Source organism: Notamacropus eugenii, chromosome 5, assembly GCF_028372415.1.
Source record: "Notamacropus eugenii isolate mMacEug1 chromosome 5, mMacEug1.pri_v2, whole genome shotgun sequence".
Taxonomy (NCBI): domain Eukaryota; kingdom Metazoa; phylum Chordata; class Mammalia; order Diprotodontia; family Macropodidae; genus Notamacropus; species Notamacropus eugenii.
In genome coordinates, this window is record NC_092876.1 from 424416231 (window position 1) to 424443563 (window position 27333).

The 27333-nt window shown below is 37.6% G+C and overlaps 1 protein-coding gene and 1 long non-coding RNA gene across 2 annotated transcripts in view; both read left to right on the forward strand.

The window, feature by feature from the left end:
- LOC140507091 (uncharacterized) overlaps window positions 1-17038 on the forward strand; it is a 38629-nt gene extending 21591 nt beyond the window's left edge. The window contains exon 2 of the long non-coding RNA XR_011968196.1: window positions 1-17038. This exon is cut by the window's left edge and continues 14680 nt beyond it. This is a non-coding gene — a long non-coding RNA (uncharacterized lncRNA).
- The window catches only part of RCAN1 (regulator of calcineurin 1), a 104342-nt gene that overhangs the window by 22795 nt on the left and 54214 nt on the right, over window positions 1-27333 (forward strand). The window lies entirely within an intron of this gene.

Here is a 27333-nt window from a genome sequence, read left to right on the forward strand (position 1 = left end):
TGTATATAGTTTGTTTACATATATACACATATGTTTACATATACATATATATACATATATATTTACATATATAAATTTGTTATGTCTCTTTCATTAGAATATAAGCTACTTGAGAGCAGGAACTATTTTTTGCCTCTTTTTGTTTCCCTAGCACTTAGTACAGTGCCTGGTATATAGTAGCAGCTTAATAAATGTTTTATCGATTGATTGATTTCTCCTGGATATGGTGTCTCCCATACCTTACTGTTTTCTCTGGTACCATAATTATATTCTTCAAAACTCTCTTCTGTGTTGACTGACTTTGTAAAATCAAAAGGTGTCTCTGTTTTTACTTTTAATTTTGTTACCCTTCTTTGTTATAGAAGAAATTTGGTAGGATCCCTTCTCCTATTTTTTCAAACAAGTTTCGTATTGTTAGAATTAATTTTTCTTTAAATGTTTGATATAATTCATTGTAATCCATCTAGACTTGAGAATTTATTTCTTTGGGAGTTCATTTGTGGCTTAGCTTTTTTATTTTGAGACTGGGTTATTTAAGCCCTCTATTTCTTGTTTTATTAATTTGAGCATTTATATTTTTGTAAATATTCATCCATTTCATTTAGTCTCTAAAATAAGAGATAGAGTGTGGGTGCCATGTTATTTTGTTTTTACCAGTATAAGCTGTATGTGTCCACATGGTGGACACATAGATATGGGTCAAAAGGAGGCAAGAAAATATATTTCCAGCATCTCCTTCTCTGAATTTCTCCGAGAGATTTTTATTCCTGCCAGGAGGAAAAGTAGCAGGTTGGGGTCAGAGGTTAGCTTCTCCTCTCCAGAGTTGAGGGGGTACCAGGCTAGAATTTTATTTATCTGCTCCATGAACATTGTTAGTCTAAGGAAAATAATTTTTAGGTTCAAGTGCACTCTGATCACTATCCTTTAGTGAGAAGGGAGAGCCCCAACCGATATATTCAAAGTTTAACTCTATTCTCTCTCACAGTCAACACACAGCAAGTAGCAAATAAATCCATTTGTCCAAACAGATAGCAAACAAAAATCAAAGAAAGTATACATAAGATAATATATATCAAACAATATAAGTTGAATGAGCTCTCCCTTTCAGAGCCAAAATAACTCAACCAGAAGAGAGCTTCAGATCTCACCCAATGGGAAACCTCCTAAAGTCTCTGGTGTAGCAATCTGAGAATAGGGACATGATAGAGATTGCCACCTTTTCTACATGTCAGCTTCTTCACAGTCTTTCTTTCTTCCTTCATGGGCCTGAAGAGAAGTTGGAATTGTTTGTCTTCTCTCTTGATTCTAGATGCCAGAAGACCCCGCTCCCCCCACCCCACTCTCACACTCTCTGTCTCTCTCACTTTCCTTCTTTCCCCCTCTCCCTTTCTTTCCCCAACTTTGCCCTGGTTGTCAGATAATTAATCTCTACCATTGAAGTTCCAATAATTGACCCTTGGAGCCAAGGGTTACACTAGTAATTTATTTTATTTCTTTTTTTGTTGGTGGTATAGTCACCTTTTTTTTCCACTTTTGATACTGGTAATTTATTTTTCTTTCTTTCTAAAAAGAAATTAGCTAATGGGTCCTAGTTTTATTTATTAATTCTATTGATTTTTTTTTTTACTTTCAATTTAAAAAAAAATCTATTCTTTAACTATAGGAGGGATTTATGTCTTTTTTTTTTTTAAAGCTACCAGCATTGTGGCCAATACTTAGCCTACCAAAGGTTAGCTTTCTCCTAGTTCCATCAGTTTTGATTAGCCTTTCTTCATACTTTATAAAGTGGTAATGAAATGTAAACCCTTCTTATTATACTTCATTTAGGGCCTCAATGCTTCATTGTTTCTGTTACCTACTCCTCTCTGTAATTATAGAAATTGGGAAAAATAGGAATCTATTGAAAAGGAAACCAGTGGATACAGTGCCAAGATCTACTTCTTCACCCCCAGCAGTACACAAACAAACAAAAAATTTGGCCATTACCTCACACAGTATCAGTAAGAAGCTCCCCTGATAAATTGCCAGTTAAGTCTAGTAATATGCAGTTGGCAAACATGTGGTTTAGATTCACTGTCAGAAGCAGTGGTTTTTGTTAATCTGTATGTTGCACAGAAGTATCAGAGAGCTGTATCACAGCTGCAGTTAAAATATGAACTGGGATCACTGTGAGAAAGAGTCTACCATAATCCTTTGAGTGATCCTTCAAAGTTGTTACAGAATTTTGACCTAGGCTTCTTTTCAATCCTATCCAATAAATATTTATCAAGCACCTACTATGTGCTGGCACTGTGCTAAGCTCTAGGCATATGATAAATAAAAAGAAATACAGTCCCTGCCCTTGAGGAGCTCACAATCAAGAAAGTAGGGGAAGGAACACCCACCAGGTGAATACCTGGTGCAGGGATATCTTGTTTTGTGGAGTTGAAACCAGAAAGAGCAGTAAATGGTAAGTGGAGTAAGCTAAAAAGTCTAGTTTCTGCCCTCTATAAAGGAAGGCATTAGAAGGAGTTTGGTACTACACCCTTTAGCTTTCCAGAGGGGAGGGGAGACTTGAGCAAGGTGGTGTCATTCAAGAAATGAGGTAACAGAATGGTGATGAGATCAGAGAAGAGCTTATTCTGGGAGAGGCAGACCCAGGGGAGTGAGCCACACAAAAAAGCAGCTGCGTTTGTTGGGTTATGCAATCTCACTTGTAATAAATATACTTAGTATCTCTTCAGGATTCAAGTCATTTCCAGGGAACCAGATGATTTCTTGCTTGTGCTTTCATATAAATAATTCCTGGGTTCTTCATTTCTTGAATTCCACAAATATTACTAATGAACACCCTCTCCATTCTTGGTTCAAGATAAAGTCTAGGATCTAGCTAATTAATGATGTAATTTGATCATTTTAATAAGAAGGTGGGATTAGGAGGATCTTCTAACCCAGGGATGGGGAATCTGCTGCCTGTAGGCCATATATGACCTTCTAGGACCTTGCAATCTTTTGAGTGAGTCCAAGTTTTACAGAACAAATCCTTTTATTCAGGGGAATTTGTTTTGTGAAGTTCAGATTGAGTCAAAGGGTTGATACTTGAGGACCTAAAGGGCCACATGTGACCTTGAGGCCGCAAGTTCCCCACTCTTCTCCTAACCCTAGAACTTCTACAATAGTTTCAGTGACACTACATAATCTAGGATTTATAGTGATACTCTCCCCTGGAGCAAAATGTGTATTTTCTAGCTTTTAGGTGAGTTGGTATTAAAGGCTGGATCCAAATGTAATCATTGGTTCACCCTGTTAAACTCTGAGTTCATTGAAAAAAATATCCTGGGAAAGCTGTTAATAACTTTTTAGTAACATGCTTCTAATCAATTAACCAATCAACAACAATACAAGTACAATGAATGAAATAATGGCGAAAACAAGTACATATAAAAATGTAAAGGGGGTCTGAAGCTTGTCCATCTTCCCTGAGATGGCATCTCTCTGCATAGGAGAGAGTAGAGAACTGGTTCCAGAAATCATTATGATGTCTAAGGGAAGTGTCTTGGATAGACAGACAGAATGCATAGGCATTCTGTACCCGCTTTTGGTTGGCCAACCATGTGTTGAATAGGAGTCTCTTTCATTAGGGAGGCATTCAAAAAGTTCTTTCAACTTCAGTTCTAGTTTCTTGGCCCCCTGGGAAAGCTTAACAGCTGGTGAAAGGAGGGAAACCTCTAACTGTGTGAGTTCAAAAGGTCCAAAGGGCTTCTCAGCACCTCATCATTCCAGAGTTCAATTTTGAAGCATTAATGCCCTTGTTCTCCAGAAAAGAGAGACTTTTAGAAGTGACCATTACAGAATCCAGCCCTAATCCAGTTGAATTCAAACTTTATGGGACCAATGCTGTATAGGAATGAAGTTAAATTTTGATGCTAAATTCCCTTCCCCTCAGCCCCAGACCTAGGTAGTGTACTGGAGATTATGCCCCTAAAATCTTGGGGGAAATGTTCGTGTGTTTGTGTTTGCTATACCTTTGAAGTATTTACCCCTTTGTAAAAGCTAATCTGATATGAAGTGATTAAATGGAAGTAAAGGTGATGGTCACTAGACTAACATGGTATGGGGAACACAGCAAGTCGGGGCTTGAGCCAGCAGCAGATACTTGAGCCAACAGCTGGCAGAAGAGATGCCTCCAACCTTAGAGAACCCTGAGGGGAAGATATAATAGATGTGGACAGAAGAGAGTGGGACCAGAGTTAATCATGAACCCAAAATATATAGGTATGAATATAAAATAAATACAACTTTATTCAAAAAAGTTAATTATAGGTAGTTTAGGAAAGGATACTAACAACTGGGGGACCAGGACAGGCTTTACTGGATCATAGAGTAAGTAGAAGAAAGTAAAGTATAAGAAAACTACAAAGGCAGGAAAGGTGCCAGGAAATAGAAGGTTTTAAAAGTCAAACAGAAGATTTCATATTTGATCCTGAAAGTAATAGAGAGCTGCTGGAGGTTTTTGATGTTCCAATTAAGGCAAATCATCAAGGGTTTTTCCCCCCATTAGCAGCTACAACTGTATGATCCATAATCAATGATAAAACTGTACATAAAATTAACGTTATGTCAAAAAATGTAGCAGGAAAACTAGACAAATTAATAAAGACCTATGGGGAGCCAAGTTGACTTTGATGTATTTAGCATATATATGACTGACTTTCTTTGGGCCAATAACAGATTCTTTGCTTTTTAGGCACTTAATTCTAATGATTTTAACAGTTAAGGACAGATAGTTATGTCTAAGATGTTCAATTATATTGTTCTTTAAGAGTATAGTCCCTTAGGGGTGGGAAGTGTGCGGCCTCCAGGCCACATGTGGCCTTCTAGGTCAAGTGCAGCCTTTTGACTGAGTCCAAGTTTTGAGGAACAAATCCTTTTATTAAGGAGATTTGGTTTACGAAGTTTGGATACAGTCAAAGGGCCACGCCTGAGAACTGAGACGGCCACATGAGGCCTTGAGGCCCCAGGTTTGCCACCCTGGTAGTGTCAGGGATGAGAGACTGCACATGCTTATATGCAGTTTTTTTCCTGGTAGCTTACACGTTGGGTCGCTTATTGAATGACTATTCTGATAACAGTTGTAGAAAAAACAATCCCCTCCCCCAGGCTATAACTGCTTCCCCACTAGTGTTTATATTCATACGGATAATAAGCAGGAGCCTGATAAGTGATTCCTGAGTTTTACAAAATCTTTTTAAATGCAGCACATCTCAGAACTTTGTGGCAAATTCATATGACAGTATTGTTGGGCAGCATTGTAAATTTGTCACAAAATATTGAAGGAATTTCCCTTAAAGTAACTGTTGTGTTCTGGTATGTTAGAGAACTGTGTGCATGTACGTGCAAGCTCAAACTATATTCTTGTGTCTCAGGCTGTCAGATGTTTCAGAATTCCACCTGACAATGTCTCATTGTTAAACAAGCTTGCCAGTGTCTAAGCAACATTGTGTCCCAGAATATAAATTCAGGTTTTGTTTCAATTTCGTGTTTTTCTCAGTTGTGCTGCCCTTTTTTTGCCTTCTTATACTTTTTTTTTCTCCTGCTTTCCTATATTAATAAACTGTTTAAATAAGAGGTAACAGAATCTTTGGAGGTCTACAGTAACAGTTGAACTACACAAATGAAAGTAGACGGAACCTTCTCCACTTTCATTGTAACAGAAAAGATTTTTACATGGATAATGCAGAAATTTGAGTATTAGACTCCAACTTTGGGATTAATAGCAGGGGAAAGTCTAGTTCTTAATTCAATGCCTTGCATCTAGTAGGTTCTAAATAAAAATTGAATTCTGTACCTCATTTGTCTTGACTCTATTACTTAATAATTTCTTCTAAGATATGTTGTATTTGTATATGTAGGGTTGTCAAAAACTCTTGGTACAGTTTTAAGCTATTAAACTCTTTTGGACTTTTTGGACACCCTGCATTATATGCTCTCCTACAAATCTGTACAGCTTTGTTTTTTTGTTTAAGGATTAATTCAATTATTTCAGCCTTGTTAGCTGTGAAATCAGACTGATGTTTAATAGAAGGACTCAGTAATTATTTATTCGAACTAGAGTAATAGGCCAGATTTTCCCCAAATTACTGACCTTGAAGTCCTTTATGCTGATAAATTCTTTAAAAAACTATTTTCCCCCAATCATGCATAAAAATAGTTTTAAACATTTTTTTTAAAAATTTTGAGTTCCAGATTCCATCCTCTCCTCCCTGAGATGGTAAGTAGTGTGATGACATGTGCAATCATGTAAAACATTTCCATTTTGGTTATTTAGTACAAGAAGACAAAAGAAAGAAAATTAGATTAAAATAGTATGCCTCAGTCTCTATCTCTATCTAGACATCAGTTCTTTCTCTGGAGGTGGATAGCATTTTTTATCATGAATCCTTTGGGATTGTCTTGGATCATTGTATTGCTGAAAGTAGCTAAGGCATTCACAGTTCATATAATATTGCTGTTACTATGTACAAAGTTCTTCTGCTTACTTCACTTTGTGTCAATTCATGTAAATCTTTCCAGGTTTTTCTGAAATCATCCTGCTTGTCATTTCTTATAGCACAATAGTATTCTATTACAGTCATATACCACAACTTGTTCAGCCATTCCCCAATTGAAGGGCATCCTCTCAATTCCTAAATCTTAACCACCATGAAAAGAACTGCTAAAAATATTTTTGTACAAATTGGTTCTTCCTCCCTTTTCCCCCTTTATTCCATCACTTTGGAATACAGACCTATCATTGCTATTGCTGGATATAAAACTGGTATATGCACAGTTTTATAACCCTTTGGCCATAGTTCCAAATTGCTCTCCAGAATGACTAGATAAATTCATAACTCCATCAACAATGCATTAGTGTCCCAGTTTTCCCACATCCCCTCCAACATTTATCATTTCCTTTTTTTATCATATATTGCTTAATTCATTAAACCTCATAGCATCCAAGAAGTTTTAAAAGAACCTTAGTTCTTGAAATATCAACTTAATTGATAAAAAAATTCCTTTTGCAGTAGATTTGGAAGTGATCTACAAGGGAAGATGGAATTATTTATTTTGAGAGCTATGCCTGTTCTAAGAAAAACAGACCTGGATTTAGTAGCTATTTCCTCCTTTTCTCACTGTATCAGGCCAACCTCTTCCATAAGACCTTACCAGATAGTCCAGCCTAGATCTGGTCATTCCATTCACTCCATCACCTACATATTGTTGGTTAATTAAGACAGGTTTGCTGAATATGTCTGTGACTCAGGAATGCCTTATGCAAAACTATACAAACTTATTTTCTGACTCATTCTGTGAGCCTAAGTACTTCTACCATCAGTGCAGCTCACAGCCACTCAATGTCTTAGTACATAGTTCCATGAGTTTTTATGGCCCTGCTCTCCCCCCTGCCCCCTCCCCCAAGAAAAAAACCTCTGCCTTTTCCCTGTTTTCTTCCCACCATTACAAAAAAAAATCATCACCTGGTCACAAATCTTCCGGTGATCATCTTGTCCAGACTTTGCTAGGCTGACCATCAGAGCAAAGTCATAGTCTCTAGCCTCTCTGAAAACCTTTTCAGTTTTTCTGTACTTGATAGCTGTAGCTTGTATTCTGACACAGCCTTGAAGGTGCAGGTTCATCTCCATGCCTTAAAGAGACAGTGGAGGAAGACTTCAGTGGACAATAAAAGGTTTTCATGGATCAAAACACATTCTTAATTAACATGCATTATAATTTCTTAACTATTTTTATTTTCGTTTTTGGTTGACCTTGAATTGTTTGTGTCCGTAACACTCTAACTTTCAGTTACTCTGCTTCCTTTAACTCCAGTAGTTATTATTTATAAACAAACACTGATGTATAAAAATTTTCTTGGTACATCCATATAATAGTATTAAATAAGTATTGTTTTCAGTGTCATTAAATGGAATTGCCATTAAAATAAACATGTCCCTTTATTCTAGGACTCATTAAGAACTCCCCCTCTCTCCCCAAGTTTGCTCCCCAAATATTTTATTTATCTTTTTAAATATTTCTGTCCCTTTGGAATGCCCTCATCCCCTTTTTCCTATAGCTAATGTAGCTAATGGAAACAAATCAATACATTGGCCATGTCTGACAGTCTGTGCCTTATTTCACACATCTGTTGAGAGGTCTTAGATGTGTTTCCTTGTGAGCCCTTTGAAGCTAGAGCTTTCCTTTTTTTATTCAGTGCAGGCTTTGGATCCCCTTTTCAGCTGATGTGTCAACCATTACCTTTTCTTACCAGAGGCAATTTGAGAGTCCGGAGAGTCCTGAGCTTCTGAGTTTAAATAGTGCTTTAGACACTAGATAACTATCTAATTCTGATCTTAACTTTTCTGAGCCTTAGTTTCCTCATCTCTAAAACGGAGATGTTACCATCACTTGGGAGCTATCGCCTACCTGTCTCAGTGTCTTGAAAAACAAATGAGTTAAAGTGCTTTGCAAATGATAAAAGTTACATAATTATAAACTAGTATTACTGTTATTACCCACATGGCCTACAGACACTCTGGCTTTTTCTCAAACAAGATAATCTATCTCAGCTCCAGGCATTTTCTCTGGTTGTCTCCTGTGCCTGGAACATTCTCTCTATCTTCTGCTCCAACTACTGACCTTTCTGACTTCTTTTACATACCAGCTAAACTCATACCAGAAAATATTCCCCAGTGCTTTTTAATTCCAGTGCTTTTTCTCTCTCTATTATTTCCTATTTATATCTTGTTTGTACTTACATGCTTACATGTTGTCTCTCCCACTAGACTGTAAGCTCCCTGAGAGCAGGGACTGTCTTTTGCCTTCTTTAGCATCCTCAGAGTTTAGCACAGTGCCTGACACATAATAGGCTCTTAATAAATGTTTATTGGCTGATTCACCCCCTTTCCTGATCTACCTGCACGAAGGAATATATCATTACTTTTCTCCCATTTTCCATCGTCCTCTTCCTGTCACTGTACCTGAATCAAGGAGACAGCCACATACATCCATGTTAGGAGTATGTTGGTAACAGAACTGGGGATTGTGTCTCTGTTTTTGTTTTCCCTGAACTACATTAGAAATAGGAATGATGATACCTGAAGTTGAAAATGTTTTCTTTGTATGTGGGCAGTGGGGCTTGGGCAAGTGAGGAAGTAGTGCACCTCACCTCCAAGTTCTCTGTTTCTTCTATAACATGAGGAAATTGAGCTAGAGAGTCTCCTTTCATCTCCCAATCCTGTGACTATACTGTTATGCCAGCAATAATAAAGTAAATAAACTATTTGTAGTTAATCTCTATAAGGAATTAAAATATCTTTAAACCTTCATCTGGGCCTCAAACCTTTCTGAAGTGTGGTTTTATTAGCTCAATAGGAGAAAATTTTGTTGTGGCTGTTTTTAATAACGGAAGTATTCTAAATTATATTGATCAGGATAATGAAACTGGACATCCTTTTAATGGCATTTATGGGCATGCTCCTTAAACATTCTGAGAAGGTATTCATTAAATACTTACCAAAATATACTTCTACAAGTAATTCCAGTTTTTGCTTTTACAATTTAATGCCACACATTTAGATCACTCCTGTCATGTTATCATGCACTTTATTTGGGGATTTAAATTCTTGATGCTTTCCTAAGAGTTAGTATGACAGAATCCTCCCATCCTCCATGAAAGGTGGATTTAAAAAAGAAAATTCTTTGGGGGTGATGGAAGAAGGTAGAAGAGGCTCAGTTATCAAGAAAGTAGGTGCCTATCTGCATAATAACATGACCAGAATGCCATGTTAGCTTTTATTTCTTTGGTTGCACATGACCCATATTTAAATACTTAGAATTTTTTTAGCACTTATATTCTCAACTGATGTTCTTTGCATCTTTTGTAATTTTTTTTCCTGGATACCCCTAATTATATCATCTCACCTAGCAATTTGATGAAAGTCATAACAGATGTTAATACTGTAAGGAATGTATTTCTTTAGTGAAGTGAAATTTTCCACTGAAGTCAGCAAAAGAAAGAGTAGGATGGTAAAAGAAAATATTTTAAAAGGAAATGTTTCAGAGCAAAAGGACAAATTGTAATTGTGAATTTATATTTTTCTTATTTTTAAAGTATAATTATTTTTCTAGAGTAATAATTCTAAAATTCAGAGAGGAAATATATTTTTATTGTAGTTTCACATTGTATTTTTAAATTGTAGTTTAGAGTTATATATTAATTTTTTCTAGGATAACTGATTTTCTACATTGCCTTTGGATTATTAAAATCATCTGGGAGCTGAAGAGGAAAATTGGCAGAGGGGGGCACACTAATTGCTTGAAATAAACCTTGTGATTTTTCTGCTACTACACACAGATTTATAGTTAATAATAGAATGTTTCCAAGAACGCAGGCAATTTCCAAGAACATGGGCAAAAGCTTCAGGCCAACAAATGAATCCTTGTAAGTCTACTCTGAAGAGTAGCTCAGTCTGATCACCATTCCAAATCAGTCTCCATCCTGTCTCAGGAAATTCAAATCTGAGCAAGCACTTTCCATGTCCTTAAGGGAGTAAGTTCATGGAGGCAAAGTTTCTCTGATTACCAGGAGTAAAGGAAATGTGGTCATCTTTACCAAGAATTCAATTTGCCCAATCAGTCAACAGATATTTACTAAGAACCTACTATGTGCTAGGCACTATGTCCTCAGGTATTAGGGATAGAAATTTAAAAATCAGATTGAATACATGATATTCACAGCCATATACAAAATAAATATCCCGTAACTGAGGTGAGAGGGTTGGTATGGGCATTGATAGCTTGAGCTTGAGGAAGGGCCTTTTGAAAAAGATGGCACTTGAGCTGAGCCTTAAGGGGGCATGGGTTGTCAAGAGACAGGTGCAAAGGTGCAAAAAAGGGTGATGAGAGAGAATATTGCAGCCTGTACTAAAGCACTGATGGAGGTGTTGGGAGGTGGGGAGCAAATATTGCATATAGGGAATAGCAAGTAGGCCAATGTGGCTAGAACAGTGTGCTAGGGAATGTAATGGCTAAATCTGCCTAGGAGGATAGACCACCAAGCTTATGAAGAGCTTCAAATGCCAAATAGAAATTTGTATTTTATCCTGTGGTTAATGAGGAGCCACAGAAACTTCTTGAGTAGATGAGAAGCACGATAGGAATATCAATTTGCAGCTGTGTAAGGTTGGGTCAGAGAGGAAGAGACTAGATCAGGGAGAATAATTAGGAAGACTTTGCCATAGGGTGAAAGGTTAAGAGAGCCTGTTCAAGGAGGAGGGTATAGAGAAAGGGACAGGTGTGAATGATATTGGAGAGGGAAAATCAACAAAATTTGGCAACAAATTGGTTAGGGAGAATAAGACAAAATGAAGAGTCAAGGATGACTCCTGGGTTCTGAACTTTGTCTCCTAGAAGAATGGCAGCGACCTTGACAGATATAAGGAAGTTAGGAGGAGACGTGAGTTTAAGGGGAAAGCTAATGAGTTCTTTTTTGTACATGTTGAATTTGAGATACCTATGGGAAATGTCTAGGCAACTGGATATGTGGAATTGGAACTCAGGAGAGAGACCAAGACCATATTTATGGGAATCATCTACAAAAAGATGGCAGTTGACTCCTTTGTAGGTGATGCGGTCAGCAACAGAAGAATGAGAAAAAAGAGAAGGCTCAGTAGAAAGCCCCTGCACATAGGAGCAGAGCATCGATGATGATCCTGCAAAAGAGACCCAGAAAGTCTGACAGGTAGGAGGAGAATCATGACAGCAAAATTTCATCAGAGTTCAGGGAAAAGAGAGTACCTAAAAGGAGGAGGTGGGCAATATTGTCAGATACTTCAGAAAAGGTTTTTGGTAACCTTGGAGAGAACAGTTTTAGTCTGGAGGTGGGAACCAAAACAGCATTGGAACAGAAGTCACATTGCAAAGTGTTGAGATAGTTGGTAGATGAGAAAGAGGAGGCAATACAAGTATAGACCTTTTCCCCTAGACATTTGATTGTGAAAGGAAAAATCTAGAGGATGATTGCTTGAAGGGGAGATAGAGTTAATGAAAGTTTAAGGATAGGGGAATTCTGAGCATGTTCATATGCAACAGGGAAACAGCCAGGGGATAAAGAAAGCATGAACATTAGGAAGAGAAGGAATGATAGAAGGAGCAAGCTCCTCTAGGAAACCTGAGGAGATGGGATCCAGGGCACAATTACAGGCATTAATATTTACAGGAAGAAGGGCTACTTTATTCTTCAAAAGCACAGAGCATGGGAAGGGGACGGTGATGCTGAGGTGATTTGGTTTGGAATTGAGGAGAGGGAGTTTAGGACAAAAGACCTCCATTTTTTTTCAGTGAAGAATAAGGCAGTCCTCTGCTTGGAGGGAGGGCAGATGGTGTTGTAGGTGACTTAAGAGAGAAGAGAAAGTCTGAAAAAACCACTGCAAGGAATGCTGTGGTCAAGTAGGGAACAGTAAGAGGACTGATATGCAATAATGAAAACCAAATTTGGACACTGGAAAGCAGAAATTTGTAGTGGATCCAATAAGCACTGTCATATGACTTCCCTCAGTGATATTCAGCAGCATGGAAAGGATGGCGGGAGTAATTTAGGATCAGCTTTTGGAAGGGGAAGAGCAGGCTATAAGACAAGTAGAGAAGAGTGTAAAGCTGAACTTTCTAGGAAAAGATTTAAGATTTTGAAAAGAAAAAGGTGAAGCCAAAGCAAAAGTTATAGTATAGAAAAGTACTGTATGGAGTGAAACGGGAATAGTGAGTATGGAGGTTAGGGTTTAGAAGAGGTGAGGCACAGGGACAACTGGAAGGATAGGAGTTTAGTTATATGGAGAAATTTCAGAGGTATGGATTGTATCCATTGAACACTTGTAAGCGATGAGAAGATTATAATAAAAGCGCCCTGTGTGTGGCTGAGGTGAAGATGCAGATGACAGGAATTGAGGAGGCTGATGAAATGGGATATAAAGGTATTTGTTACCTTTGGCATATAAGTTGGAAGTCCCCAAATGGAAAGGCAGGGTTTGGGATGGAAAGGCTGTGAGCAGCTGAACTTCTTGAAAAAGGAGGGAGAGCGGCACATGAGCCATAGCTTGCCTACTCACTTTCATCCTCCATGATGTATTTAGAAATAAACTAACACCACATTGAAATAGAAATAAACTAACAACTTTCATTGACTTTACAGGGAACAGAGAAGTGATATTTTATATATAGTCGTGACCTTGGAAAATATGAATATCTTCATCATACTCCAAATTAAAGCACTGTATTTTTTTGTTATTGTTGGTTTGTTTTGTTTTGTTTTAATGAGACAGTTCAGAGTAAAGTACAGTAGATTGATTCACTTTGGAAGCCATTTTAGTTTTTTGTTTCAAGATGTCAGCATGTCTCCTTCTCCTCTTCACTCCGCCCCTTATCTGCTAGTATTCCAGTAATAGTTGAAATTCTTGGACCAAAACATACGCCTCTGGGAAAATATGGCAAGTGAAATAGCAGAATAGAAACAGAATTTGGAGTTGTGGTTGAAATCTCAGTTCTGACACTAGCTTTGTGACCATGTTCCCATCACTTTATCTCTTCAAGTTCTGTAAAATGGGTTGTAGTGAAGAAAGTGCTTTGTGAACCATAAAACATCCTCTCACTTGAGAACCTTTCTTCTTATTTCACTGAAAAACAATTGAAACCATTCCCTGAGAGCTTCCTCTTTTCCCCTCCTGTACATTTCACACTACTCAGATACTTTTCACTATGACCTCCTCCTTCATGTTTACCACACATAAAAAAGGCAGCCCTTCTCCTTCAAGGCAAAGCTGTCTGCCATGCACAAGTGATTCCAGTCTATCCCATCTTCTCCAGGATTGCCCCCTCCCCGCACCCTTTCTTCTCATGTTCCTTTGCTGTATCTTTATCCAGGTTATGCCCACTATATACTGGGTGTCCTCCGAGGCCCTATCCTAGGCCCTCTTCTCTTTTTCTTCTGTATTATTTTGCTTGGTGATCTCATCAGTCATCATGGATTTAGTTAGCATCTCTGTGCAGTTGATCTATTTAACTAGGCCTAACCTCTCTCCAGTCCTATTACTTACAAAATCAGATATAAAATCCTCTCTTTGACTTTTCTACCCCTTCCTTAAGCTAGTCTGCCCTTCCCAAACCTCTTAAATCTTACTCCCCTCCAAGGAGTCTCTATCCAGCGACACTGACACAAGACGCTCCATCCCCCAACTTTGTGAATTTTACTGCTGTTCCCATGCCTGAAACTCTCTTCCCCCTTATCTTTATCTCTTAACTTACCCAGCTTCCTTGACCTCTCACCTAAAATCCTGTTAGTGACTTCCCTCTGTTGTTATTTCCAAATTATCTTTTTTTTTGTTCATAGCTTGAACATCATCTACCCCATTCTATTGTGAGCTGTTTGGTAGCTGATTCAACTTTGGCCTTTTTTTGTATCCTCAGTGCATGGCACATAATAGCTTCTTAGTAAATGCTTATTGACCTTCACTTGACTATAAATTGTTATTATTTATTTGTCCAGATCCAACCTCAATTCTTTCTCTTTGATCCCTCAACTAGGGAAAGCTAGAGTCTAGTGGAAAGAACACTAAACTTGGAGTCAGAGGAATTGAGCCTCAGGTCTGGTTTAACTTCATGTGTAACCTTGGGTAAGTCATTTTACTTCTCAAGGCTTCAGCTTACTCGTAAAATGAAAGCTTTGAGGATTAGTTGAGATCTAAAATCTCTACCAGCTCCAAATACTATGATCCTGTTTCCTGGTTTCTAATCTTGACTCTGCTCCCCGTGTAACCTGCAGGCAGTATTTTTACCCTTATAGATTGAAGTGGGCAATTCCACTAATTTAACTTGAAAATAAATGCAGCATGTTTTACACTGTCTTCTGAGTGCAGATCTGAATCCGTGATTTTATTCAGAGAAATGACTGTCAATCTTGCACCACCACCTCTTAAAGATAAAGTCATGGACTTCTGCATTCACCCATGACATTCCTTCAAAAATGGTTTTGCAAAAAGTCATTTTAGAAATCTAAATTTATTTCTGACTTATTCAGAATAAACTATTGCCAGAATAAATAGGGGAGAACCAATTTGCAAAAGTTAAGTGAAGCCAGTTCTTTTCAAACAGGGTTATGCTCTATTTGTTGTCCTCCATGGTATCTTGATAACAAATCAGAACTGAGAACTGCTGAGACAAGGGCACGTGATCCTTTGACCTACACAAAGAGGCATCTTCTTTCCAAGAATTCTAGAGAACCTCAGAAGGAGGTCTTAGCACTTCTTACTCAGTGAAAGTTTAAGCCGCTTCCTAACCTTTTTATGCTTTTCAGTAATATTTTGTTTTTTGAAAATTTTAGTTAAAGGTATGCATGTCAAGAACATAGATGTAGTAAATTAGGAAAATTCCACTTTAAAAAATATAATTTCAGTCCTTGACGTTGATGCAGGATCTTTCAGTTTGGGTTGTTTTCAAAGCCTGTCAGAAAGGAAGCTCTTTTTTTTTCCTTTCAAAATAGTTGTATCTGCTTTTTGAGAATTACTTTTGTTTGGATCACTTGGAGGGAATGAACAGAATTAACAAAAGAAAGAGAGAGCATTCTATGGATGCGCTGTTTTTAAAGACAGAGAAAAACTGTGAATCCTTAGTTTGTCAGTAGGACAAACTGTTTTACTGTTGGTCGGCTCAAACAGATCGCAGGCTTGCAACATCATCCAAAGATTTAAAATCATTTATTTATTCTTTTATTTGCTCAGGAGTTTAATTTCAATTTTAGATTAGTGACCCCCAAACTTTTTTTGATTACATATCCCTATCAGTAAAAAAACTTTTAGTCCACACATCCAAACATATATTTATTTATAAATTATATGCAAGTGCTACTGTATATTTAAAAACCAATACATAATAAAAATTTAAAACAATGACACAACAATGAAATAAGTCATTAAAAATATTTTTATTTTATTAATGTTAGAAAAGCTTTTTTTCTACTGAAAAATTACAATGGTTTTAACCAGAGCAATGTAATTGAATATGCTTTGTTATTTTTGAAAACCTTCATTTAATACTTTGTGAATTAACAATTTGAAGGTCCACTTCTTAGTTCAGTTTATTTCAGTACTTGATTTTAAAAGCCATCTTAACTGAAATATGTCACAGATACATAGATCCAAATGGAAGAAATATGTCATTGCCTATGCATAATAAATCATGATATTCATTTTTCAAACCCATCCATCAATTATGCAAAGGTTTTTGTTTAAATATAGCTAGTAAATTTCCATCTTCTCTGATGTTGGGTAGGAGGAAAGATAGTGCTTCCCAGAGGTCAGGTGCCAGTCTCAGAAGGTTCTAGGTGGATTGAAGGTTGCTGTAGCATAATCTTTAGGCAGACCCTGGTTTCCTTAATCTTTGCTTTGGTGGTGTTAACTTGTATTTCTTATCTTTGCTTTGGTGGTGTTAACTTGTATTTCTGCTGGGTTAAAATCTGTGTCCAGAACAGATGGGATCATGAGTGGTGAAGGTCTGCCCAAAACTAATAGTTCCAGGAGTGTTTCAGTGCTGCAAACAAAGCAGGAATTTCCAGAAAATTGAGGAGTTTCCTAAATCAAAATGGGAGAGATGTCTCCAATTTTCCCTGAACATTCCCAGAAAAGCTCCTCACCCCAACCCCTGTGTTTCATCTCTCATCCTTTCCCAATAAGAAAAAAAAAGCCATTTTTACCTTAAAAGCACATCTTTTTTCCTCAGGGGCTTTGAGTTTCCTACTGCTTGTAGCACAAACAAAACTCTAATCACTGTTTCCTTTGAATGTTATAACTTGTCAAGTTGTTTTTTTTTCTCTGCACTGAATCAAAATTAAGCAAAATTCAAATGGTTCCTCCTCCCCCTGCCCCGCCAAAGGAGGGTGAATGACCTTCATTTGCTTCTAAACTGTTGGCTTATGTACGCAAGGATCTCAGGAGAAGAGTTGCATTGCTGAGAGACTTCTTGATAGTTGAGCCCAAGCTCATTGCCATGGCAGCCTCTGCCCTTTATACCTATTGTTTACCTAGGCACCTTGCTCTTGCACTCCCTGCCAGTCCCACTCCTCTCCCAACCTCTCCTGCTGCAGCAATTGTGTGGTCTCTTCTCATACTTTTGCTGCAACCTGGGAAGATCCTCCCTAGTTCTCCTTAGACCAGGAAAGCCACAACCTGCGTAGGTAGGCAGTGTGGAGCTCATGCCCTCTGAAAGTATTTCCTTCTGGACAAACTGGGCTTTCTTCACCATGGGATTTCCCCATGTGCCTCTAGTCTATCCTAGGTTGTAAGCTCTCATCCCATCCATCCATCCTTCCATAAGGTACACACTCTTTGAGAAGCAGGGTCTACCTGACTCTATGATAGCTTCCTCTTCTTCCTACTTTTTCCCAACCCAGGCAGTATGTGGAGCTCCAGTGTAGGGACACAGGAAGTGTTCTGCTGCTGCTGCTGATGATGATGTGAGCAGTATTGGGGGGAGGGGGGGGGACGCAGAGTGCCCAGACAGAGAGAGGATTGGTGGAAGTGACTTCTTGCTTGGAGAAGAGCATATATAATTGACCTTCTGGCACAATTTGTACTGGGCAAGGCTGAGTGAAAGCAGGAGAGGCAGGTAGTGGCTAAAGCCAGGGAACAGCTATATAGTTCTCAATTCTGATATTTTCCTTGCACAGCCTAATGGATTGTCTTATGCAATTTACTTTGGACACCACTGCGCTAGATTTTTAAGTTTCTCTTCTAAGTCCACTTTGATGATATCCCTTAATACTCTCTAACAAGGCTCTCTTTGTTAAATAACTCCTTGTTATTTAAGGCATGAATATTGTGGTATTATTTTTTTCATGTTAAATTAACTCTAACTTTCTTTTTTTCTCTTATGTGCAGCTTGTTTTGTTTTGTTGTTTTCCAAGTAGATACTCAATTCAATACATTAATTTCAAAGTTGTCTTTGACGCAGGGAAAGAATGGTGGATTAGATGTCAGAAGACCTGAATTCAGATCCTGGTTCTGACACTTGCTACTTGTGTGAACTTGATTCAGGCATTTCACTTCTTAGGGCTTCAGTTTCCTGAACTATAAAATGAAGCAGATTTATCCACATTATTTCTGAGTTCTCTTCCAGCTCTAACTTTATGTCTCTATGATCCGTCTGAACTGCCTCCTGATCTCTTCTCTTAATTTTCTTTTATTGATGCCATTTTTTTCTTTTAATTTTTTTTGGCATTGCTATCACTAGCCTCAGGCTCCTCTAAAATTCTCCACCCCCACAAACTAAGCCTATTTTTGTAACAAATCAATATAATAAAACAAAACAAATCTGAATATCAGCCACATTCAAAACCCTGTCTCTTTGGTCCTTCTAGTATGCTGCTACTCCATCAGGAGTTGGGAAGCATGTTTAATCATTATTTCCCTGGAGTCATGGTTGGTTGCTGTATTGATCAGAGTTTTTAAATCCTTCAGAGTGTTTTTCTGTACAATGTTGTAGTCATTGTATAAATTATTCTTATAATTCTTCTTCCCCACGCCATATCAAATCATAGAAATCCTTCTACATTTTCCTGACTCTATCCATCATTTTTTACATCAAAATAATATTATTACATTTATCTAGGTATATTAATTTCATTTATAATTTTTGTTGTCATGTAATTAAGCAAAATAGTTTCTAATAATGTCTTTTATTTTCTCATAATTTATGAATTCTTTTAAATTTCTAATATTATAGTTTGGTTTTACTCTCTTCAAAAAATTAGATTAGCTAACAATTTATTCCATTCTTTAAAAAAAAAAATCTAATTCCAAGAATTATTTTTCAGTTCAGTATTTTGTTGTTTGTTTGTTTTGCTTTCAGTTTTGTTCAGGATTTCTCTTTTCTATATTTAGTTTGGAGTTTTTTATTTGTTGCTTTTCTACTTCATTTTAGTTGATGCCCAGTTCATTGAGCTATTCTTTTCTGTCTTGCTGATGAAAGAATTTATTGTTATAAATTTTTCTGAGGACTGTTTTTGTTCCATATGAAAAGTTTTATTATATTGTTCATGCAAAAATAATCTAATGTTGTAATTGTTATCTTTTAATGTAATTATCTATTGTTTCTGTGATTTATTCTTTAATCTCCCAGTTTCTTAAGATTAAGTTATTTCATAGCTACTTAAGTTTGAATACTTTCTTCAAAGGCCCTTTATTTTTTAAATTTGTGGTTAGTAAAAACATTTAATATTCATTTTTCTGCATTTGGTTATAAGTTTGTGTCCCAGTACATGGTTATTTTTCATAAAAGTGCCATGAAGAGATGATGATGGTGATTGATGATGTGTGTGTGTTCCTTTCATTAATCACTAGAGATTTATCTATGAATCTATGAATCATCTGACTTTTCTAAAACTAACTTAACTTCCTTCTTATTTATCTTTCTGTTAAATTTGTCTAGATTTGAAAGGAATACATCAAAGCCCCGAAGTATTATGATTTCATTATGTGTCTCTCCCTGTAATTTGTTATGTTTTCCTTCAAGTATTTGAATGATATGCTATTGAGTGCATGTATATATATCAATTGCTGAAATTATTTTCATTGTCTATAGTGCTTTAAATCATAAGATACTTTCCTGTTTATCCCTTTTAATCATGTCTGCTTTTACCATTACCTTGTCATGTTTGCTACCCCGGATACTTTAAATTCATTTAAACATAAATTCTACTTCAGCCTCTCACTTTAGCTCCATATGAATGTTTATATTTCTGGCAAACAATTTATTGTTGGGTTCTACTTTAAAATGAATGTCTGGTATCCCCTTCCATTTTGTGGTTAAGTTTATCCCATTCATATGTGATGTTAATTATATTTTTCCTTCTGTCATCCTTTTATTCTTTCCTTTGCTCCCCCCACCCCACTCCGCCCCTCTCTTTACAAAGAAAAGATAGTGAAGGAGAAACATTGTAATTAATTATAATCCTTTGTAATTGAACCAGTCTTCTTCCACTGTGTTACAATTCATATTTTCCCCTTTTCCAGACCTCATCATCGCTTCTTATACTTTCATTTAATCCCCACTTTATGATCCACTCAGTTTATTTTGATTGTTAATAGCCCTTTCCTCTTAAACTTTTTTCTCTCTTTCTTATTCCTACCATCTTTCCTGTTGAGTTAAACCTCTTACAACATCACATCTTTGAGTGGGTATATAGGTGTGTATGTTCAACCATCGTTTGTACTCAGGTAGTAGTGGGGCTCATGTGCTGGCTACTCTTCTCATCCTTTCTTTCTTCCTTGTATGTATACTCCTCCCCCTTCTACCCCTTTCACCATTTCCCTAGTGGTTTTTCCCCTCCATTTTCCTTCTTGTCTCAAGACCATCAAAACTGAACAATACCATTACCAATCCCTCCATTTGTTTTATTTCATTCCTTCTGTGACTCTTAAAGATCTTAAGATTTTGAAGGAATCCTTGCCTCTTCTCCCAACCCCTCTCCAGTAGAATGTTATACTGCTATATTATAGCCCCTTCCATTTGCTCCAGTGTAGTCACAGTTTTAGGTTTTTCTTGACTCCTGTGTTTGCAATTTAAACTTTCTACTTAGGTCTAAAGGTTCTGAGGCTGACGGAATGCTCCTCAACCCACCTTTGCTGCAGGGTTCCATACTAAGCACGTGCTTAGTAGCAAGTACTAAGTGCTGACTTTGTTGGCTGACTACCTCTTCTAGTGATTGTGGCTTTTGACCATCTTTTTGTGCAGTCCTAGGCTGGATAGAGGAGCTTGCTAATGTTTTTTGTGTTGCCTTTTTTCTGACTTTCTTGATCATTATTTGATCTGGGGCCTTTTTGAGATTACATGTGGGAGAGCTGGGCTCCTCTGTGACCTTTCACAGTTCTATCTTAATTGGATCCCTTCTGTGATATTACTTAAATAGTCCCGCCTGCCACACATTTATAGTTGTTATTCTAGAAAAAGAATGAGTAATCTGGTTCTAATGCTGGTAAGAGTGAAGATACTAGCTGCCTAGTCACTGGTCTGTGTGTATTTGTTTCTGAACCTACCCTGCTCACATAAGAGAAATAATACTAAATCAGTGGTGTAAAACCACACTAACATCCAGCCTAGTTCTAACAATTATTTTCCCTATCCTTTTGAAGCAGTGTATATTTAGCTGCATCAGGTTGCAACATATATAATTCCCAAAGCTGCAAGGACATGACTGGATAGTAACTTGTCAAGTGAGCTGCAGCGATATTTTAACATGAGTCCTGATCTGATTATTCTTTCAGTCATATAACCCCAGGCAAGAATGGATTCATATTTTCCACTGCCAGCAGCACTAGCCAGTTTACATATCAGCCTGGAACCTCAGCAAGATGGAAGGAAGGCCACATCATTCTTTCCATTAGAACTGACCCTACTTGCTTAGTATCAAGCCCAAGTGCCAGCAGCTTTAACCAAAGGAAAGCAGCTGGTCTGACTGTGCAAATCGACCTCCTTTTTCAGCACACAGGAGTTTGGCTCTTGCTTTTTTCAAAGGTGAACTCTCACACCCATGAAAATAAGCAAGGCCTACTTCCTCCTGAGCCCCTGTGCCAGATTCTTTCAGAGAATTGTAGGGAGTCCGAGAAATCACTTAGTCCAATGATCTCCCTTGTTTTACAGATGAAGAAACTGAAGTCCAGAGAGAAAAAGCAATTTGCCCAGGGTTACCCGGCTAGCAAGTGGTAGAGCTGAGCTCAAAACAAAGTCTTATGAAACTAAGTCCAACATTCTTTCCACCATGCTGCCTTGTTTTATTTTGAGCTGTTGACATGAATGTACTGTAAGCATTTGGGGTCTGAGGGTAAAATTATCTTTGTGTCACCATCATCCCTTGGTCCTAGTAGCATTGGCACATGGAGCTGTCAAACTCCATATTGACAGGGAGTTTGGTGTAGTTATTCTGGCCAGCATCCTAAAGAAGCTGGTCAGCTGTCATCACACCCATTTTACAAAGAAGGAAACCAAAGTTAGAATGACTTTGCCCAAGGTCATCTACCCCTGTCCACTGCCTCCCTTCTCCTATTTTAGGAATCCTTCTGATAAATTAGACCCCTTTTTTGGGAATTGAGAAAGTACCTACTTTGGAACCTATGATTCATTTGTTTTGTCCTAATATTCATTAGCAAGTGAACAATGTCTGAGTGATAAAACTGGACTGTGCCTTGGTGTTTAGAACCACAGGGAACTGTTCATGACCATTTATTTAAAAAGCATATTCACAGGGTCAGAAAATTTTAGAGATTGATTGGCTTTCAAGAATTACCTAGTACAAACAACCTTGATCTGTCCCTCCCCACTTTATTTTCCTTTGACAGATCAGGAAATTGAAACACAGAACAATCAGATAACTTGCCTAAAGTCACACTGCTAATTAGGGCAAACAGCATCAGATCTTATCTGGGTTTTTAGATACCTTTTAAGATACCTTGGGATTCTAATGGAATCTGGATTGTCTGCATAAGAGAAGGTATGACAAGTCTTGTGCACTGTTCTTCAGCTCAGGAGGCTGAGGTAGGACAGGTCTAGGCACCCACTTGGGCCACAACAAATCTTGTACTTTCATATATATGAAACTGAAACTTGTGTAGCACAACATAGCTACCAAGTAACATAATGAACAATCAAAATCTAACCTCATTTTAAAAAAAAATAAGGCACACACATATATAAGTAATGAAATAGCTTTTGATAGATTTTTCTGTCTTGCTAACTTGTACAATTCACTTATTTTATCATGTCTCCCATTGTGTCAATTAGCTAGACTTCTTACAAGTTGTCTTCAAAACATTTTCTTGTATTTTCCAAACTTTAGAGCCCTTGCCAGTCTGAGTTAATTGTAAATATGTAACATTCTCAATTTACTGTGTAAATATAGTTTTGTAATACAGTCAACAGATTGTTTTCATGCAAAAGTCTTCTTTCCTTTCCTTTAGTTTGAGAATACTTAAAGGCCACTCAGTTTGATATTCAATGAAATTGTTCCTTTTAAAGAATTGTCTTGTGCTACTTACCTCCCAGCAAAGTCAGTTTTTTGGTTAGAGAGTTAGGTACTTGGTTAGAAGTCCTAGTTGGAAAAGTTTGGAAATCTTGCCCTTGTATGTTCCACCTCCCTGTCTGATCACATAGTGAGGAAAACAGAAGAATGGGATTGTACAAGAATGAACCTGCAAAGTACCTGGAGTTTATTATTTTGTTCACCTGCCAGATGACACTTGAACTTGGAGCCCTTGTAGATGAATTAGAAAGGCAAATGTAATTGTAAAATCGTAGAACTTTAAAACTGAAAGGAACTTTAGAGATCATCTAAAGTAAATTTCATCTTAGTTTTTTCTTTCCCCCATCTCTTGCTGTCATTCCCCACTCATTCTCTCCAGTTTTAATGTCACTTCATTAGCCTAGGAAGGTGTTATGATACGGTGGAATGACTGCTGGACTGTGAATCAGGAAATCTGCTTACTTTAAGTCCTTGATCTTGTCACTGACCAACTGTGTGCTGTCACTGAATTACTCGGAGCCTCAAGTGTTTCATCCATAAAATGGGAAGAAGACTATACTAGATAGCCCACTGGGTCATTGTGAGAATGAAATGGGATCATAAACCATAAAGAATTTTGTAATTGTAGATTGTGAAAATGTCCATTTGTTCTAGGCTAGCCAGCAGCAAGCCCTGGTAGGTTGCCATTTTGACCTTTTAAAGCTTACAAGGTTGAACCTGTCACTATTGCTCCACCCAAAACAGGAACAAATAGACAAGTTGAGACAGAAATGACAGCAGGGCCACATGCCCTCAGGCTGCATCATGGTGTAACTATTGGGGAAATATAAAAGCAGACCTGAGATTTCTTTCCCTACCAAGGACTAGATGACACCTAATCAGTAATAAGGGAGTGTGCCTTTTGCCTGTAGCGCAGGTGTTGTCCATCTCCTCACCATATGCTTAGCAGACCAGACCCATTTATAAGCAGCATGTACCAAAGTAGAAAGCAGAACTCTTCCATTATATGTCATTCCTCCTTTCTGGAAGCAGTTTCTTGAGGCCCTTCCACATGAAGGTTGCATCAGCCAAGTTTGTGGCACAGGTTTTTGAGGCTCCCCAGCATCTCTCTTCCATATATTTGCATTTTTAACTTGTAGTGCTCCTCTACTTCCCCTTTTAACTAATCTATTCTTTTTAAATAAGATATATTCGTCCACAGCCATATCTAGTTTTGAGTCACGTCCTATCAAATCTCATAACCTGCAATTTATTGCCTTACCTTAAAATCTCTCAGTCACCTTGATTATTGTACAGATTTTTAAACATTTGTATACTAGCATCTGAAACCATTAGTTTTATTGCTTGATTTCTTCTTAATTAACTTCTACAAATTCCTGGTTCTTTATAGTGACACTCTTCTTTTTCTGTGGTGTCTGACTAGACAGACACATTTATTAGAAACACACTTGACACTGAAAAGTATCAAGGAAAATTTATTAAAGTAGAGTTCAGAGGGATTGAATGTCTTGACCAAGGTGAACTCTACTCTTCTTCAAAAAGGGGAAAACAGAGAGATACGGAAGTGAGGGCATTTTTATAACTTTAGTGCAGGACAGATCCTCCCATCAGAGGACGGATTGGATTGGTCCCTTCTCTTTCAGGTCACAATCTTTTGACACGCCCACTGTATGTCATTAAGCAAGCACAGTTGGATTTTTAGGTGGCCCTTACAGTAATTTCATGTTCTCCTTTCTGATAAGCTTTCCCTCAAACAGCTCATCAAGCCTACATACAAGTTTCTGACCTTTAATCTAACTGTGCTAGGTCACTACTTGAATTTATCACCACTGAGAGTTTTGACCCTGTGGAAATAGAGTTTTTCCTTTGTTTCCTTTGGATATTCCTCCTTCCCCCGCCCCCCCCCCCCCTTTCTGCTTTACAGTTTAAAGCCCTCTTTGAAATTTTTTTTTATAAATTTTGAACTTAAATACAAAAAGACCAAAAAAAGAATATTTCCATGTATATAATACAACATAAAAAGAATTCAATATAAAATCCTGAATTTCCATTTTACATTGTTTACTTTTTAAAAAAAAACTATATAATAAGTACTATACATTGTTTTTAAAGCTACCCTGCTTTTCTGTGCTTCCTTCTAAGCTTTCTTTTGTTCTTTGCTGTGTACTTTTTTTCTCCCTCCCCACAACACTCTAGAGAAGGCTACTAGAAGACATAAAAATGTATATATATGTAAAACCATACTATAAATACTATTTATCAGTTCTTTCTCTGGAGATAGATAGCATCTTTCTTCATAGCTCCTTCATGGTTGATTTGAGTATTTGTAATACTCAAAATGACTTAGTCATTCAAAGATCTTAGAGCAATATTGCTGTTAACGTGTAACAACATTCTCTTGATTCCACTCATTATTTCATGCAAGTCTTTACATGTTTTTTCCTAAAATCAATTGGTTCATTTCTTATAGCACAGTCATATTCCGTCACAATTATATACCATAACTTGTTTAGCCATTCCCCAGTTAACAGGTATCCCCTCAATTTCTGTTTCTTTGCTGTCACAAAGAGAGCTGTTATAAATGTTTTAGAATATATAGGTTCTTTTCCTTTTTTCCTAATCAGCTTAGGAAACAGACTTAATAGTGGTATTACTGGGTCAAAGGGTATACACAGTATTATAGCTCTTTGGGCATAATTCCAGATTGCTCTCTAAAATAGTAGGATCCATTCACAATTCCATCAAGAGTGAATTAGGGTCCCAATTTTTCCACATCCCCACATTTGTCATTTTCCGCTTCTGTCATTTTAGCCAGGCTGATAGATGTGAGATGATTTCTCAAAATTGTTTTAATTTGCATTTCTCTAATCAGTAGTGACTGAGACTTTTTTTATATGACCATATATAGTTTTGTATATGTAGTTCACCCCTCCTCAGTTCAGCTGCCTGACCCCCACACTTTCACGGAGTGAAAGTTCCTGAAGCCGAGAGTGCTGCGAACCCAGCTGCCTCCAGGGTTTGTTGATTCAGCAGCAGCTGCCTAAAGGTGTTTGCTCTTCAGTCAGTCCAAACCTCCAGCCTTGGAGTCTTTCCTTAAAGTCCTCTCTTAGGACTTAAGAGGACAGCTGCTTTACCCTGACTTTTAATTATTTCTGCTGCTTAAAGTTCACTTTGAAGTGATATTTTACCTTGTTTGTGGGAGAATTTTAGAGAGCCCGATATTTCCTGTCTTGTTCTACCATCCACCCAGAATCATCTCCAATTTAAAGTCCTCTTACTCAGATTTGCAAGTATTTAGGGAATTCTGTTTTTATTGTTAGGTTTGCTCTGTTTGCTTTGTTAGGTTTACTCTCTTTCTGGCCCCAAACCTATCATTCTTGTATCTAATCCTAGTCTCAAGACCATTTTCTTAACCAATCATCCAGTTTCTTTTCTAGATTCTGTTTTCCAGTGGCAGCAGCAATGAGACTACTGCCAGTGCCATTAAGACCTGTAGTTCCCAATCCTTCATAGAGATATCTGGATTCCTCTAGGGATATCATTTTTTCCTTAGTCAAATAAAAAAATGAGTAGGGTTTGTTAGGTTGCACAAGTTTCTTGAGGTTTCTTTCCCATCCCAGATGCACACCCATAGAAGCCTCCTGGGACAGCTAGTGACAAATGAAAAGGGAAGGCAGAAGTAGCAGATAAAACTGTTAGGGCTGATTTTCCCCCCTTTTCCCCTGTTGGTTGCACTGATCGATCAGACCTGCTCTTGTAGGTAGTACAAGTGTGAACTCCTGACCACAAGTCATGTCCTTGTGATGAGATTGCTAGAGACTTGATGGCTCCGGGTGTTCCTCTGACACGTAAATGTCTTAAATAATTACCTTGCGTACCCACACTCTAAATCAGTCAGCCATCTAACAGTTGTTCTGAGATGGGCTCTTTCCTTACTGGGTCTAAATGGAAAAAGAAAGGGGGTGGGAGAATGGTGTGGAGAAGCAGGAAGTTTTGTTTTGTTCGTAATCCCTTGACCACTCTTCATTATTGTTAACTAAAAACACCCATGAGAACTTCAAAAACCTACCTTCCCATCCAAGTCCAGCGTTGTGCATTTCTGTGGCTGTGTTGCGTTCTTTGGGAGTAGAGAGAACAGAAAGTAACTGAATGAAAAAGTTCATGGCAGGAGAAAGAGTAAAACAGCAAATAACCTGGAGCAATGAAGAGAAAAGCTCTAAGTTACACTTTCAGGAAACTTTTGGTCCCCTGAAGCTTCTTAT